We start from the raw sequence: 13,109 nt of genomic DNA on the forward strand, positions 1-13,109 counted from the left end.
TGGGATTGATGAAGATGCCGTCATGGCATTAACATGATGCTTTGGTGATTTTGAGGCTTCTTCAAGTCTAGCCATAGCTTTTTCAAACTTCAAATTGATGGTATCAATGTGAGCACTAAGTTGAGCACCCAATTGAGTAACGGAGTCCACTTCATGCTTTCCTCCTCTAGTAGCCTTGCGAGGTCTACTATATTGTGAGTTATGGACCGCCATTTCCTCAATCTTGTTCCAAGTTTGATTGTCATCAACTTCGGTGAACATTCCATTTGATCCCATGTTGAGAATGTTCCTTGAATCTTCATATAGACCGTTCCAAAATTGTTGTACCAAGAACCACTCGCTAAGTCCATGATGAGGACACGAGCGACAAATTCCTTTGAACCGCTCCCAAGCTTCATACAAAGATTCTTCATCCCTTTGCTTAAAACCCGTAATTTGAGCTCTTAGCATGTTAGTCTTTTCCGGTGGGTAGAAGTTTTTGTAGAAAGCTAGAGCCAACTTCTTCCAAGAATCAATTCCGAGAGTAGCCTTGTCAAGGCCTTTCAACCATTGTTTCGCAGTGCCAATTAGAGAAAAAGGAAATAAGACCCATCGAATTTGGTCTTGAGTTACACCGGTTTGAGAAATCGCATCACAATAGTCACAAAAGGTTTCCATATGAGAATGAGGGTCTTCACTAGGCATCCCCCCAAATTGGCTTCTTTCGACTAATTGGATAAATGCGGATTTAGCAATGAAATTTCCGGTCAAATGTTGTGGTGTGGGAGTACCATTGGGTAGGTTCTCCTTGGTGGGTACGGAATGTGATGAAAACTTAGGCATTGTGGGTTGATTTTGTGTTGTATTTTGTGTTGGGTTCTCCTCACCTTCTCTTGCAAAAGGGTTGATGAACTCAATAGTTGGTTGAATATCTACAACCTCACCAATACCTCTCAAATTTCTCCTAGCAAGTCTTCTATTGGTTGTCAAAGTTCTTTCAATTTCACGATCAAAAGGTAACAAATCACCTTGTGACCTTCTAGACATGCAAAATATCAAACAACTCGAAAACAATTAGAGCAAACCTTGAGGAGTTTTACTTCCCCAAGGCAAAGAAAGACACAACTAATAACAATATAAGGAAATCTAAATCAAGTTAACACCGTCCCTGGCAACGGCGCCATTTTTGGTCGGTGTATTTTCGGAGCTATATTCTATTTTTCGGAACAATTGTCGTTGGAAGCACCTAGACCAAAACACAATTTATAACTTCACAAAAAACTCTACAATTAGTAAAGAGGAAAGTAAAGGTCGGATCCCAAGGGACGGGAATTGAGATGAGATTTCTATTGAAACTAGTGGTGTCTTAGGGGTGTCACAATTTGGGTTGATGTAGAAGGTCACTAATCTAAATAGCAATGAAAATAAACAAGCAAGATGAACTAAAAGGGTTGTAAACAATTGATAAAAAGCACTAGGGTGTCATGGGGTCATAGGGAAATCATGGGAATTGATCATACAAACATGTTCTCAAATTATAAGCAAGCAATTATTTTTGTGATGGATTGAGTTGGGTTATATCTTACAATCCTAGGAAAGTTTGGGTCCCGGAGCCGAATCGATTAGATTGTACAACACCTACAAGTCGACTTAATCTTCCCTACTCAACAACATGCATGGTCTAATGAGACTCGATTTGGTTTATGTCTTACAAGTCTCATTGAAAAGATAGGTGATGGGTAAAAAATGCAAGGATTCATTGGCTCGCATTTCATCAAACATAACATGTGCATGAGTTTAGATCAAAACAAGCAAGCAAATAAACCATGAAAGCATATTAATTTAAGCATGAATCATTCCCCATGTTGATTTCCCCTAATTATCCATTAACCCTAGCTAGGTGACTACTCACTCATTATCATGTTGATCATGCTAGCAAGGTTGTCAATCATACCAACAAAGTAAAACATGATGAATAAATGAAAGTAATTAACAATAATTAAAAAGGGATTAAGAGAATTATACCTACTAATGATTCCAATAATAAAGCAAAGAATAAAGGAAGTACTTGATGCTTGATTGAGAGGTTGTCAATCTCCCAATAATAACCCAAATAATCTTCAGTTACCCAAAATAAAGGATGAACAAGAGAGAGATTAAGGAAATAAAACTTGTATTAAAACTTGATTAATTGTTGATTACAAAACTAAAGAGAGATTTGATTGATATTAACTACTCTAAAGATTGCTAAGAAGAACATGCTCTTCCAATTAGACTAATGGGGTATTTATAGTGGAAATTAGGTGGATGCATTAGGGTTAACTAAGGCTAAATTAGTAATTACACTTTTTAGATTTGAGCAAGGAAACGCCGGTATTTTTCGAAGGATGGGCATCTCTCATTGAGGCTTGAAGAAGACGAAATTGCGCTGCCTTGGAATCCGTGCGTCTTAGGCATGGGACGTGCGGATTCAGGTGTCTCTGCCCGGGCGTCTTTGGGAGAAGGCGGGCGTCTTCTGGTAGCTGCTGCCCGGGCGTCTTTGGGAGAAGACGCACGGATTGTAAGGTGGAGGACGGCCGTCTTCAGCACAATCCGCACGGATTGTTGCTCAGCTTTGTTTCTTCTTCTTTTCTTCCCTTTTCTTCATAAAATCCTTGGGAATTTCCTCGGGGATGTAAGGATCTTTCCTCATCATTGCCCATCTACTATAACATGTACAAAGGCCTTCTAATCTTGTATCTCCTTAATGCTTGGTCATTGAATTCAATCAATTTAGTCTCATTTTGCCATGAAAATGCAAGGGTTGCACTCCTTTCTTACCAAGGACACAAAACCTCAAAAAACATGCAAAACAAAGAACTAAAGACAATAAATGACCCAAATATGCACTAAAAAGCATGGGAACAAGGCTAATTCGGGGGCTAAATATTCTCTAATTATGGTCACATCAACCACATACATTCGTCACATCATTCTTATCATCCAGTTACACATGTCAATTAAAAACTTTCATTTAAATTTCACTCTTAGATAGCAAAAGCCACATAACGTAAACAATTCACAAGGTCTCATCCATATTAGGACAACATGTTCATCCGACACAAACAAACCATTATAAAGCGTGAAAATAAGGGTATACACCCAATATTTGGGTCGAGTATTGGTGAGGCAAGGGTCAAAGCAGAACACTCGGTCGAGTGTAGGATGCCACTCGGTCGAGTGCATGGTGCGCTCAATCGAGTGTCACTTGGGCAGAAGGTTTTCATTCTCAACTCAGTTCCAAACTTTCCTATTTCATCACACAAATGCTAATAGACGCTAGTGGCAACTAATACACCATCAAATAACCAAATATAAACAAACTCTTGGCCCTTTGGCCATCATTATTACACAATTAAGATGAAATGTTCGAGACACACTATCAACGCAAACATGCTATTTCATAGTTCTTTTCGCAACCGTTCTATCTTCTCCCCCACAACCGGCGGCGGTATCACCATACCGTCACCAACAACCGCACTATAGTGTGACACTATAGTCACATCGATATCCATAACACTTACACTATCTCATGGACACGGCCTAACCACTCATTATTCTCAAGAAATAATAACAACATCATCACTCAATTAAGCACTACAACAAGGTCACAATGTACACCGTGGGCGCTTCACCTGACGATTGGGAGGCAACTTTACAAACAACATCTATACTACCACTCATAGGGCCAGTGCCCCACACAACCTTTAGATACCCAGTATCTGTCGAGTCTCCAACAAATACCCGATGATTATCGGACTACAACATGCTTAGGAGTCGCAGCGTTTAATCGACAGTTTTGTATAACTATACGTTGGAAAACTCAAAACGATTTCGAAAACAAAACATTTCAAAAACTTTTCAAAAGTACCTGGAGTGTTTTATGCACGACGGCGGGGTCGCAATGAACTAACTAGAGTCAAAACCGACACCAGACCAAAAAGCGACTCAAAAATTCAAATCCCAACTCCAACAATAAGTCAAATCGAGTCAAACACAAATAATAAACATCACAAAGCTTCCATGTTAAGTATACCCGGTATACTTGAATGGTCAAGTACAAATCATGCCGTCCACAACCTAGGATAAAACAAATCATGACTTCAATTGCGTGATAGTGACAAGACAGCTCGAAGACCCGCGAAATGGCTCGCACCTCTTCGAGTAGCCCATGCGGCCACGTCGCTAAAAACGTATACAACCACCCATTTATCTATAAATACCCCTCAAATGCCACCATTCGAAGGTACGCGAGTGTCCGCCCCCTCATCTCTCCCTTAAAATTCTCGACTCGACTTCTTAAGTCACAAACCGACACGTATTTTCGACCTATCGATCGAAAATACAAGCCATACACATTGTTTGGTACCGTCATCGTGCATTAAATCACTTGACGACCATCTCGACCAACTACACCGTCACTAAACTTAACAAAACAGCCTTTGCATTGCTAAAACGGTGTTCAACCGAGTTTTCCGACCTAACAAGTTGTTACACTTTCGTCGATTTCTCGTCTCAAGCCTAGCATGTAAGTATGAGGGTGTAATAATCCTCTTCTTTCATGTCTCTTTAACTGTTTTATGACCTTAACATGCTAAAACTTGCATAACATCGTCCAAAATACGGATCAAATGAGCCAAAACCGAGTTTTGACCGAAAACAGAAGGCCCTAAACACCACTAGGTGCCTCGCGCCTCAATGAGGTGTTGAGGTCAGAAATCAAACGTGTTTGAGTTCATCCTTTCAATTTTTCAACCGGTTTTTAACATTTCAAATCATTTCTATGATAAATCTTTTTAACCACAAAATATTTTCACCCTTGGTTCCTTATACCATGACGGTTTAATCCGTGTTTCGGTGATAATATTTGGTTAATTACACTTTAAAAGGTACTTTAAAACCTTTTATTTCATTTCTTTACATTTCAAAACCAACATATTGGTCATAAATGCAGAGTCGTCCTTGGTTCCACATACCATGTCCGTTTAAACCCGAGTACGATGATAAACATTGAATAATTACAAACAAATGAACTTAATACAATTAGTTCATAATCATTATTCAAAAGTATTCTTGTCAAGCTTGCAAAACCGAACCCGACGTCGAATATTGTCAATACAATGATGATTATTCAAGTCTCGTTCCTTACATTAACATAAAAGTAGTCTAAACGACCTTTTCAAACAAAGACGGGTTCACACACCCTCTTCACAAACCATTTTACAAAATGTTTTCAACAGGCAGAAGACATCCCCTTGGATCGTCTACTGCCCCGTGCCTAAACCGGCCAACTGTTTTCCAGATTTCAAACCAGGACAGGTCTGCTTACATCGCCTGACGGCTCGCGCCTCAATAGGCTGCCTGATGCAGACCCTGTTTCCTTTCCAGCACTTATCTAGGATGATCCTGACTTCGGTTAACCCGAATACAGGACGGATCAAATGGCAAGCCTGCCCCTTTTACTTTGTATTTGCAAAAACGCCTTTCTAAGACGAATGGATCACCTTATGCACCATAAACCTAACTCGGTAAATGGATGCTTAATTTTTGTCTTGCATGCAAATCAACATTAAATCCAATTTGACATCAATTACTCGATATTTGGATAAACAACCGACATAGAAAGCGCACATGTTAGGTTCAAACTTGTGGATGCGCGCGCATTCATGAATTTACCCGTTTTATCAACTTTTGAATTTATCCAACCAAGATCAATCAGTAGAGGTCGCTACCGTGGGCGGAATTGGGTGTCCAATTAAAGGGCTTGTAGATACCTCATTTCTACACCTTCCGCCAACCACTCGGTGATGATTGGGCCGCATGTTTGGTACGGGGAACGATTTATGACAGTCCGTAAGTTTATCATCAAGTGATAGCTCAAATACTTGTGTCTACCCCTTGGTCGTCATCTACATGCCGATACGGTTGTTTTGACAGTAGTTAGAGATCATTTGGAATCCGGGTAAAAAACCGCTACATTTTCTAAGAAACCGTTTAAAATGCCGAGTCGGAATGTCCTAGAATATTCCGGATATTTATTCCATAAATTAATTTTATATCTTTTGGTAAAATATATCCCGTGAATCATATTTTAAGGAATAAGGAAGTAGAGATCCACCGCAATTCCATAAAAGAAACGCGGAAATATTTCTTCCGCAGGAGGAAACCACTGGGGAAATGACGCAGCAGATGCTGCGCCTCTTGGAAGGATCGCAGCAGCTACTGCGCCTCTTCCCCAGCTCTTTTCTGCATGTTTTCAGATTTTTCCCGTGATTTGTTTCCAAAGTTTGAGTCATTCCTATACTCTTCACATTTTTTAGTATAAATAGGGACCTTCGTTCCACACATTTTTCACGCGAGTGTCCGCCCTTCTCTTCTCCCTTTGCATTCTAAAGACCGTGCTCTAAGCTTTCGATGCCTACGTGCTTGATCAATCGACCACGTAAGCTCAGATCATTCTGAGTTCCAGTCACGTTGCATGACCGACCAATTTGACCACTATACATCAATCAATTTAATCTAAATCCTCTAACGAGGGCACTTTCTACATACATTCGACTCGAGCAATCACTAAACATTAACTTAGTCAATCTCGTTTCGTCAATCATGTAAGCCTGAGGGTGTAAATCCCGTATTTTTATTGTATTTTATTTTTGTATCAATTAATGTAAGATTTACGTCAAAAGTACATTCAAAACCGACTTCTAAAACCCTTTTATCAAAACCGTTTTTACGAATCAGCAGCAACCAGACGTCGAGAAGAAACGCAGCAACTGCTGTGCCTCTTCGAAGGGTCGCAACATCTGTTGTGCCTGTTCCAGAGGCTGCCGCTGCTTATGCTCTTCTTCTTCTTTCTCGGTTTTCTGTTGTTCTTGTTCTTTTGTTTTACCTTTTTTTTATTTTCTCTCTTTTCTTTGTACATAAATAAATTTTAATATATTCCTTTTAATTATCATGTTTTATTTACGACTTAAATCCCTTATAATCGATATTTGCGGGTTTTTGTCATTAAATCAAACCCGGATTTTAGAAACTCGATTTGTTCATATCAAGTTTCTTGAATTCGACCCTTTGTACATATTTCCATTTTGTTTACGTCCTTTCAAGTTAGTTTCCGTCTTCGTGAATAAACCTAGTTCGTCTTAATCCGTTTATAATTCGTTTCTAACCCGTTTTAATTCGTTTTAATTTGTGTTCGTTGCTTTTATGACGGCTTCATATGTAATTAACCCATGATATTACCTTCACTTGAGTCAAATATCGATAATCAACCATTAAACACACTAACGAATATTAACCAACCCGCGGTTCTGACTTCACAGCCAGAACTCAACCCAGGAATAGACGCAGTGATAGCTGCGCCTCTTCCAAGGGACGCAGCAGTGCTGCTTCTGTTCTGGGATGAGTTCTGTCCTTGAACTTCCGTTCTCGCTTTGACCTAGCCTTTAATTATGTAATTAATTGACTATTAATCGTAATATCACTCTTAATCTGTCTTATTTTTTGTTACTTTAATTTTCAACCCTTTTTTCTTTTCTTTTCTCCAAAATTCTGTCTTGAGTGTATTTTTGACGTAAATCAGTTAATCCGTTGTAATTTATTGTAATTTTAGTTTTCGCTTTTTATTTATCATATTTATTATGTATGGTTTATTTATTCATTCCTCACATGTAAATTAGTTTAACTTCCAACTTTGACCACATTGTTTGCTAATTACTTGTTCACTGACTTAGTCTAAATTCACATGTTAGGATTAATCTATTGTTTGTTGCATTGCATGCATATAATCGACGACATATCAAATATGAACGATTTCCCCAATCATTAGTAGAGGTTGCTATCGAGGCGGGCGGGATTAGGTGTTCAGTAAAAGGACTTCCTAATACGTACCCTCACCCCTTACTCCAGATCTCTGTGAACATCCGTGTTCATTTGCATCCGTGAGAGTCATACTAGACATATAGTGCTAAGGGTAACGAGTTCTTAGTGTTCATGTCACTACTTTGTGTCTTGACATGACAAGAGGTATTCGAACGGTTCCAATTTCCCATAAAAATTGGTGGCGACTTCACAAATGCAACGCTTGTCCTAAGCCCCCCGTGGCCCATGTCCACAGTTTGGCGACTCCGCTGGGGATCATACACTTACGTGTTACCCAGGGTTAACCTTGAACAAGGTTGGGGAATAGTTTATACGAGACAGTTGTCGGATTTCATTACTCGACCTTCTTAGGTCGTTTCATTTGGCCTTCCTAAGCCCAACCCAACCCATTCGACCAATCGCCCCGTCTGGACGGTCCAGATTATTATCTGGGCCTAAGGATAGATAGCGATTGACGTCAACCATATCGTGGTACATACTCATGTTTGTATCAAGGGTTTCACTACTCGAGGAAATGGACTAGGAACCGATCTTCCTCATGTTTGGCACGGGCCTCTCCACAGACCAGGGTTTGATTGCTTGGTATGGCAACCCACCTTTTAAGCAAAAACCCTTTTAAATGCACTCAGCATACCGTTATAATTCTTGTATGAATGCTTGTACCATATGTGATCACCATTTTGTAAACAAAACCATGAAAAAATTTCTGTAAAATCAAAACCCCTTTTTAAAATGTAAATATTTTCGAAAGTGGCCTAAAAATAAAGCAAAATGAGTCGAAATTATGTCCAAATGTCCAGTCGAAATTCGGGCCTTAAAACCCATTTTAAGACTTCACTTCGAGTCAGCACTCCAACAACTACACTACAGTTGCTTAGGACAAACATTTCAAAACTTTGTCATTTTCAAACCTTACTTAACACAGTGGCACACTCCTACTTCACAAGTTGAGTCTTTTTTGAGTAAGTGTGCTAAAATGGTCGATCGTGTTTTGATTCGTCATCGATCTCTTATCCCCAGTTTCCAAGATGCCTGGAACTAGTCACGCAAGTGTTAATGGATAACCGCAAAATGGTATTGATCTAATCCTAGCTGCGCTCGTCCGTCTCCAAACAAGCCAAGACCAAGCTTATGCTCGCCTCAACGCTATTGAAGGCCGAATTGTTGCTCTAGAAACTAGGCTTCCTCATGCAGAGAATGATGTTCCTAACGCGAGCGTGCATGATGACATTCCACCCTTTGTTGGACAACAAGAAGTCAACCCTCCACTAGGTCCTACTGAAGCTGAAAAGCGACTCCAATACTTGGAGCACAAGAAGATTGCCACTTGGGATAATGCCGCAATTGAATTCACTAAGCAATACGCGGATAATGCTGAGATCCAAGTCAACATGCGCACTCTAGAGGTTCTTACCCAAAACGAGAAAGAAGGCTTCACCGACTTCCTAAGTAGGTGGAGGAAGACTAGCACACAACTTGTTGAACGTCCAGATGAAGCTACTCTTGTGGAAAAGTTCGTAGATAACTTGAGACCTATTTATGAAAACCACCTAAGGTACCAAAATATAAAGTCCTTCAAAGATCTAACGGTGTTAGGGACAAGAATTGAAGATGGCATCCGCAAAGGACTCTTGTCCAAGACGGTAGGTCGTGGATATCAAGGTTTGATGAGTCGTTCTTATGGCTCTACTGGCAAAACTGATGAGGTTAACCTTGTCGAATCATCAAAGAAGAATTGTCCGAAAAGGAAGTTCACAAACATTGGCGATTCATACTCCAATGCTCTGAAAAGATTGATGAAACAAGGTAAACTCCAGCCCATAGGACCTACACCTGACCCAGAAAAGAAGTCTAAATTCTGGGATGAGAATGCGTACTGCGAATATCATAGAGGCAAGGGACACGATACAGAGAAATGCTTTAAACTGAAACATGTCCTTTAAGATATGATCGAAGATGGTTGTTTACCCATACCTCCCGGAGGTAAGCCTAACAATACTCAGAATCCTCTTGGAGTTCTGATGATCACAGATGAAGAATCCACCTTGGATTGTTCACACCTCATTTCTCCAGCCGAAGATGAGATTCATGCACTAGAAGAGGAAGGGAGCTATTCCACCATTTCTCCTACCATTGCCGATTTCATCGGATGGGCAAAAAGTGTGAGTAGGCAAGTTTTAGAGTTGGAAGCTGTAGTGGCATCTCTACGCAATCCCGGCACCATGCCTGGTGAAAACATGTCACTAACCCCAAGTCTATCTCAAGAGTCTATGATGAAAGAGGTAATCACGGTGGTTGACATTCTAGTCGACCAAATAATCAGTCTAGAAGCCGAGATCTTCAGGTTGAGAGAGCTCAGTATCGTCAATAGAATATGGGCCGATGACGATGAAGATGAATACCTCACAGAACACTATCTAGTCAAGGTTAGTAAGGATATAGTCAAGGCTAGCAAAGATCAAGATATGGACCACCTTACTCGTTCAGGGCGTCCATATCAAAATGTTTCTCAGAACGGTCCTACGACTAATGGTCCAGTTACTAACACCAATGTCATCACTCCAAATGATGGCGAAGATACGTCTACTGACCATTTGCTAAAACAGCTGCAAAAGACAAAGGCTGATCTTTCAGTCTGGGAACTAGTTGCGAGTTCATTTCCTCATCGTCAAGCTTTGCTACAAGCATTGGCTAAATTGAACGTAGCGCACAACTCTACGCCTGACGACGTAGTCAACTTGGTCTTCCAAGATTCAGTTAAACTAAGTAACCCAGTTACTTTTTTTAGATGAAGATTTGCCTCCCTTCGGCGCCATTCATAACCTCGCTTTATACATTACGGTCACATGCCTAAAGAAGAACGTACCAATGACTTTGGTGGATGATGGCTTCGCAGTCAATGTCATACCATTGAAGACGACATACAAGTTGGGCATGAAAGAATCGGATTGGACTCCTACCAACCAAGGTGTTCGAGCATACGATGGAACACGACGTAAAGTAGTAGGGCTAATCAACCTCACTGTAGCCACAGGGCTAATCGAGCGACAGGTTAATTTTCAAATAGTGGATATCGAAGCATCATTCAATATACTTCTGGGAAGGCCTTGGATTTACGCTTCCAAAGCAGTAACATGCACCTTGCACCAGAAGTAAGATTCCTCTAGATGGCAAAGTAGTGACGATCACTTCGTCACCTATCAAGGTTGTAATAGAGAAAATGTCAAGCAACCAAGTAATCACAGACTTAGTATACGAGCTTGGAGGATTTCAGAGCATAAATCTTGTAGAGAGCGAACTGGCACCTCTGTACTTCAACCCATACTCCAATTTAGTGGTCAACCACATACTTAAATCCCGGGGATACTTCCCAGGAATGCCGTTAAACCCAGCCAAGAAAAATACCTTCGCACCATATAAGGAAGGAATTTCGCAAAGGATACCAGTAGGATTGGGATATAAGCCCACGAAAGAAGAAGCCTTAGAAATGCTCACCCAATACCAAAACCGTAAAGATAGAGGAATCCAGATGCGACCCTATCTCCCTACCCTAAACGGATATTTCGTTTGATAAGGGAGTCAGGAGTACTTTTATGGGTTTCCCGAACCTTGGCACTATAAAGGAATGCAACTAGCTGGAATTGAGGTCTTCCACGATTGCTACTTCATCCCTCCAGAAACAGTTCCTACCGTCAAAACTCGTCAAACACCTTGTTTAGACGAACAGGCTGTAATACTCCGTATTTATATGTCTTGGGGGTACTCTATCGAGTAGCCCTTACTCTGTCGAGTATGGGCAAGTTGCGGAATAAAATAGTTTCTGACCTGTTGGGTACTCGATCGAGTAGCTGGGGCACTCGATCGAGTAGGGGGGTACTCGATCGAGTACCTTGGGTACTCGATCGAGTGTCCGGTTTTACGGGGGAGTTTTCTCGGGTTTTGTTAATTACGCGATTAAGGTATTTAAACATATTCGTAATTGTTTTAAATCACTTTTTACAAAACCTAAAACCTGTTTAAGAGAGAAAGCAACTAGTTCTTCTTCCTAATCGCGTTCTTGACAATTCCCGGAGTTCAGACGGTCGGTTCGTATCGTAAATCGTGTCGTTGGATTCCTTGCGTCGAGGGTAAGCTTTTAATATAATTTCTATAATGTTTTGTTAAGGTTGATGAAACCCTAATTTAGGAATTGGGGGTTTTTATGAGTAGTATTTGAATAGTAACATCTATGTGTTGTATGATAGGAGGAGAATTCGTAGAGGAGCCATTTTGATACAGCTGTAGATACCGTCTGCGTGTTGTGCTTTCCAGGTAGGATTTCCTACTCAGTATTAGTCCCATAATGGATATTGGTGATGTGCTGTAGTTAGTTATTTGATATGATGATTGTGATAGTGATTGTGATTGTGATTGTGATTGGTTTCTATGGCCTTCGAGATGCGTTCTCGGCTAAGTGGGGTCACTTGCGGGAGTGATCTCACGCCCTAGTTTCGCCCTTCGTGGAACCCGCCACGGAAGGGGATGTGCACATTAATGGACAGGGTTATCGCTCGTACGATGAGCGGGGCTTAGGTGGGAACGGCTGCGGTCCCCCATCGGGCGGCCGGTCCAAAGTGGACAACGTCGGATTGAGATGATGGGAGTTGGTGGTGTGTGTGTGTGCGTATGACGTTCAAATTGTCTGTTTGTCTTATTGTTGTTATCTATATTGATTCTGATTAGTACGACCCGGTGTTGTTTTGTAAAACCTGCGGTGATCCATTCGGGATGGTGAGCAGATATTGAACAGGTATAGAGATGATACTTTGGGATAGTGGGATGGCCACGACATGACGATAGAGTCTTCCGCTTTGTAGTTTAGTATTTATTTACATTTCATTGAGAAATGATAGTTTGAATAATGTATCGTACCTTTCAGTTTGGTTTCGAGGATTGTATTGATTCATTAAACTATTTACAATAAATGTTGTTTCTGTTTTGTCTATTTGATTATCATACCTCGGGCGACCGAGATGGTGATGTCTTCATACCTGAGTGGTCCTGGTAAGGCACTCGGAGTATGGGGGTGTTACAAATGGTATCAGAGCGACGATCCTGAAACCTGTAACCAATGAACTTAATGAACATAAGGAGTCAATTAAAATGAACCCGGGGTAAAAGTTGTAGGAGCTAGTGCAAAGGCTTGGGAGACGTCCTAAAGTCGCGGGGGT

At 40.8% G+C, this 13,109-nt stretch overlaps 1 non-coding gene across 1 annotated transcript; it reads left to right on the top strand.

Moving 5' to 3' along the window:
- Nucleotides 1–343: 343 nt before the first annotated feature.
- LOC141617928 (small nucleolar RNA R71) lies at nt 344–450 on the top strand. Its single transcript, XR_012531245.1, has one exon. It is a non-coding gene; the product is annotated as a small nucleolar RNA R71 (small nucleolar RNA).
- Nucleotides 451–13,109: the final 12,659 nt, after the last annotated feature.

This window comes from Silene latifolia, chromosome 1 (assembly GCF_048544455.1).
Source record: "Silene latifolia isolate original U9 population chromosome 1, ASM4854445v1, whole genome shotgun sequence".
Lineage (NCBI taxonomy): Eukaryota > Viridiplantae > Streptophyta > Magnoliopsida > Caryophyllales > Caryophyllaceae > Silene > Silene latifolia.